Raw genomic sequence first — 5,658 nt, forward strand, 5'->3', positions numbered from 1 at the left:
GAATGGGGACACACCTCTCTGAATTTCTGATAATTTCTGCGTTCAATAAGGACCAGACACAAGGATGCACATATGACTAATGGGGACGTCCAGATAGAACCAGTAGAATGGGGACACACCTCTCTGAATTTCTGATAATTTCTGCGTTCAATAAGGACCAGACACAAGGATGCACATATGACTAATGGGGACGTCCAGATAGAACCAGTAGAATGGGGACACACCTCTCTGAATTTCTGATAATTTCTGCGTTCAATAAGGACCAGACACAAGGATGCACATATGACTAATGGGGACGTCCAGATAGAACCAGTAGAATGGGGAAACACCTCTCTGAATTTCTGATAATTTCTGCGTTCAATAAGGACCAGACACAAGGATGCACATATGACTAATGGGGACGTCCAGATAGAACCAGTAGAATGGGGACACACCTCTCTGAATTTCTGATAATTTCTGCGTTCAATAAGGACCAGACACAAGGATGCACATATGACTAATGGGGACGTCCAGATAGAACCAGTAGAATGGGGACACACCTCTCTGAATTTCTGATAATTTCTGCGTTCAATAAGGACCAGACACAAGGACGCACATATGACTAATGGGGACGTCCAGATAGAACCAGTAGAATGGGGACACACCTCTCTGAATTTCTGATAATTTCTGCGTTCAATAAGGACCAGGCACAAGGATGCACATATGACTAATGGGGACGTCCAGATAGAACCAGTAGAATGGGGACACACCTCTCTGAATTTCTGATAATTTCTGCGTTCAATAAGGACCAGACACAAGGATGCACATATGACTAATGGGGACGTCCAGATAGAACCAGTAGAATGGGGACACACCTCTCTGAATTTCTGATAATTTCTGCGTTCAATAAGGACCAGACACAAGGATGCACATATGACTAATGGGGACGTCCAGATAGAACCAGTAGAATGGGGACGTCCAGATGGAACCAGTAGAATGGGGACGTCAGATGGAACCAGTAGAATGAACATATGACTAATGGGGACGTCCAGATAGAACCAGTAGAATGGGGACACACCTCTCTGAATTTCTGATAATTTCTGCGTTCAATAAGGACCAGACACAAGGATGCACATATGACTAATGGGGACGTCCAGATAGAACCAGTAGAATGGGGACACACCTCTCTGAATTTCTGATAATTTCTGCGTTCAATAAGGACCAGACACAAGGATGCACATATGACTAATGGGGACGTCCAGATAGAACCAGTAGAATGGGGACACACCTCTCTGAATTTCTGATAATTTCTGCGTTCAATAAGGACCAGACACAAGGATGCACATATGACTAATGGGGACGTCCAGATAGAACCAGTAGAATGGGGACACACCTCTCTGAATTTCTGATAATTTCTGCGTTCAATAAGGACCAGACACAAGGATGCACATATGACTAATGGGGACGTCCAGATAGAACCAGTAGAATGGGGACACACCTCTCTGAATTTCTGATAATTTCTGCGTTCAATAAGGACCAGACACAAGGATGCACATATGACTAATGGGGACGTCCAGATAGAACCAGTAGAATGGGGACACACCTCTCTGAATTTCTGATAATTTCTGCGTTCAATAAGGACCAGACACAAGGATGCACATATGACTAATGGGGACGTCCAGATAGAACCAGTAGAATGGGGAAACACCTCTCTGAATTTCTGATAATTTCTGCGTTCAATAAGGACCAGGCACAAGGATGCACATATGACTAATGGGGACGTCCAGATAGAACCAGTAGAATGGGGACACACCTCTCTGAATTTCTGATAATTTCTGCGTTCAATAAGGTCCAGACACAAGGATGCACATATGACTAATGGGGACGTCCAGATAGAACCAGTAGAATGGGGACACACCTCTCTGAATTTCTGATAATTTCTGCGTTCAATAAGGACCAGACACAAGGATGCACATATGACTAATGGGGACGTCCAGATAGAACCAGTAGAATGGGGACGTCCAGATGGAACCAGTAGAATGGGGACGTCCAGATGGAACCAGTAGAATGAACATATGACTAATGGGGACGTCCAGATAGAACCAGTAGAATGGGGACACCTCTCTGAATTTCTGATAATTTCTGCGTTCAATAAGGACCAGACACAAGGATGCACATATGACTAATGGGGACGTCCAGATAGAACCAGTAGAATGGGGACACACCTCTCTGAATTTCTGATAATTTCTGCGTTCAATAAGGACCAGACACAAGGATGCACATATGACTAATGGGGACGTCCAGATAGAACCAGTAGAATGGGGACACACCTCTCTGAATTTCTGATAATTTCTGCGTTCAATAAGGACCAGACACAAGGATGCACATATGACTAATGGGGGACGTCCAGATAGAACCAGTAGAATGGGACACACCTCTCTGAATTTCTGATAATTTCTGCGTTCAATAAGGACCAGACACAAGGATGCACATATGACTAATGGGGACGTCCAGATAGAACCAGTAGAATGGGGACACACCTCTCTGAATTTCTGATAATTTCTGCGTTCAATAAGGACCAGACACAAGGATGCACATATGACTAATGGGGACGTCCAGATGGAACCAGTAGAATGGGGACACACCTCTCTGAATTTCTGATAATTTCTGCGTTCAATAAGGACCAGACACAAGGATGCACATATGACTAATGGGGACGCCCAGATGGAACCAGTAGAATGGGGACACACCTCTCTGAATTTCTGATAATTTCTGCGTTCAATAAGGACCAGACACAAGGATGCACATATGACTAATGGGGACGTCCAGATAGAACCAGTAGAATGGGGACGTCCAGATAGAACCAGTAGAATGGGGACACACCTCTCTGAATTTCTGATAATTTCTGCGTTCAATAAGGACCAGACACAAGGATGCACATATGACTAATGGGGACGTCCAGATAGAACCAGTAGAATGGGGACACACCTCTCTGAATTTCTGATAATTTCTGCGTTCAATAAGGACCAGACACAAGGATGCACATATGACTAATGGGGACGTCCAGATAGAACCAGTAGAATGGGGACACACCTCTCTGAATTTCTGATAATTTCTGCGTTTAATAAGGACCAGACACAAGGATGCACATATGACTAATGGGGACGTCCAGATAGAACCAGTAGAATGGGGACACACCTCTCTGAATTTCTGATAATTTCTGCGTTCAATAAGGACCAGACACAAGGATGCACATATGACTAATGGGGACGTCCAGATGGAACCAGTAGAATGGGGACACACCTCTCTGAATTTCTGATAATTTCTGCGTTCAATAAGGACCAGACACAAGGATGCACATATGACTAATGGGGACGTCCAGATGGAACCAGTAGAATGGGGACGTCCAGATAGAACCAGTAGAATGGGGACACACCTCTCTGAATTTCTGATAATTTCTGCGTTCAATAAGGACCAGACACAAGGATGCACATATGACTAATGGGGACGTCCAGATAGAACCAGTAGAATGGGGACACACTCTCTGAATTTCTGATAATTTCTGCGTTCAATAAGGACCAGACACAAGGATGCACATATGACTAATGGGGACGTCAGGAGAAAAGGGATTTTTTTCACATTTCAAAACACAGCTTTCAATAATCAATAATATACACAAACACACACACGTATGTGATAAGAAACATTTAGAGTCTCATAGCAAAGGGTCTAAATACTGCATGTTCACTCCTTCTCCCTGTTGTCCTCTCCCTCCCAGCTTTGCCCTAGAGCCTCTCCTGCCAAAGAAGTTGCACTGCAAGTTCCAGGATAAGCTGGAGCGCGACGAGTCGGAGGGAGAGGAAGGACAAGAAGAAAGAGAAGAGGAACAGTAAACACCAGGAGATCTTTGACAAGGAGCTGAAGACCACTGACATCTCCCTGCAGCCCGCCGAGGCAGTCATACTGTCAGAGACGGTGAGGGGGACTATCCCTGGCTCTGCTCCTCCTCCCTCCTCTCCTCTCCTCCCTCCTCTCCTCCCTCCTCTCCTCTCCTCCACCCTGCCTCCCTCCTCTTCCTCTCCTCCCTCCTCCTCTCCTCCCTTTCCCTCCCTCCTCCCCCTCCCTCCTCTCCTCCCCCTCCCTCCCTCTCCTCCCTCTCCCTCCCTCCTCCCCCTCCCTCCTCTCCTCTCCTCCCTCTCCCTCCTCCTCTCCTCCCTCCCTCCCTCCCTTCCCCCTCCTTCCTCTCCTCCCTCCCTCTCCCTCCCTCCTACCCTACCTCCCTCCACCCTGCCTCCCTCCTCCTCCTCTCCTCCCTCCTCCTCTCCTCCCTTTCCCTCCCTCCTCCCCCTCCCTCATCTCCTCCCTCTCCCTCCCTCCTCCCCCTCCCTCCTCTCCTCTCCTCCCTCTCCCTCCTCCTCTCCTCCCTCCCACCCTTCCCCCTCCTTCCTCTCCTCCCTCTCCCTCCCTCCTACCCTCCCTCCCTCCACCCTGCCTCCCTCCTCCCCTTCCTCCCTCTCTCCTCACCACATAATTATATCCCTCAGCTCCTCTCCTCTTCTCCCTCCCTCCCTCCTCCCTCAGCTTCTCTCCTCGCTCCCTCGTCTTCTCTTCATTACAGCGGCAGAGCACCAAAGCCCACTGCTCTGGCCCTTTGGGATGTAGCTACCAGTCGGTAATTCAATTAAGAAAAGAATCAGAGTGTGGTCCCTAGATTCCCCTGGTGGTAGATCAGCCAGCCAGTCGTCTGGCCCCTAGATTCCCCTGGTGCTACATCAGTCAGCCAGTCGTCTGGCCCCTAGATTCCCCTGGTGGTAGATCAGTCAGCTAGCCAGTCGTCTGGCCCCTAGATTCCCCAGGTGGTAGATCAGTCAGCCAGTCGTCTGGCCCCTAGATTCCCCTGGTGGTAGATCAGCCAGCCAGTCGTCTGGCCCCTAGATTCCCCTGGTGGTAGATCAGCCAGCCAGTCGTCTGGCCCCTAGATTCCCCTGGTGGTAGATCAGCCAGCCAGTCGTCTGACCCCTAGATTCCCCTGGTGGTAGATCAGTCAGCCAGTCGTCTGGCCCCTAGATTCCCCTGGTGGTAGATCAGTCAGTCAGCCAGTCGTCTGGCCCCTAAATTCCCCTGGTGGTAGATCAGCCATCCAGGCATCAGTCGTCCGCCCCCTAGATTCCCCTGGTGGTAGATCAGCTAGCCAGTCGTCTGGCCCCTATGTTCCCCTGGTGCTACATCAGTCAGCCAGTCGTCTGGCCCCTAGATTCCCCTGGTGGTAGATCAGCCAGCCAGTCGTCTGGCCCCTAGATTCCCCTGGTGGTAGATCAGCCAGCCAGTCGTCTGGCCCCTAGATTCCCCTGGTGCTACATCAGTCAGCCAGTCGTCTGGCCCCTAGATTCCCCTGGTGCTACATCAGTCAGCCAGTCGTCTGGCCCCTAGATTCCCCTGGTGCTACATCAGTCAGCCAGTCATCTGGCCCCTAGATTCCCCTGGTGGTAGATCAGTCAGCTAGCCAGTCGTCTGGCCCCTAGATTCCCCAGGTGGTAGATCAGTCAGCCAGTCGTCTGGCCCCTAGATTCCCCTGGTGGTAGATCAGCCAGCCAGTCGTCTGGCCCCTAGATTCCCCTGGTGGTAGATCAGCCAGCCAGTCGTCTGGCCCCCTAGATTCCCTGGTGGTAGATCAGTCAG

At 49.5% G+C, this 5,658-nt stretch overlaps 1 long non-coding RNA gene across 1 annotated transcript in view; it reads left to right on the top strand.

Moving 5' to 3' along the window:
* Nucleotides 1–3,862, top strand: part of LOC124028987 — a 16,208-nt gene extending 12,346 nt beyond the window's left edge. Inside the window, exon 3 of the long non-coding RNA XR_006837697.1 lies at nt 3,758–3,862. This is a non-coding gene — a long non-coding RNA (uncharacterized LOC124028987). The remainder of the gene's footprint in view (nt 1–3,757) is intronic.
* Nucleotides 3,863–5,658: the final 1,796 nt, after the last annotated feature.

Source organism: Oncorhynchus gorbuscha, unplaced genomic scaffold (assembly GCF_021184085.1).
Source record: "Oncorhynchus gorbuscha isolate QuinsamMale2020 ecotype Even-year unplaced genomic scaffold, OgorEven_v1.0 Un_scaffold_5196, whole genome shotgun sequence".
In the NCBI taxonomy this organism is placed as follows: domain Eukaryota; kingdom Metazoa; phylum Chordata; class Actinopteri; order Salmoniformes; family Salmonidae; genus Oncorhynchus; species Oncorhynchus gorbuscha.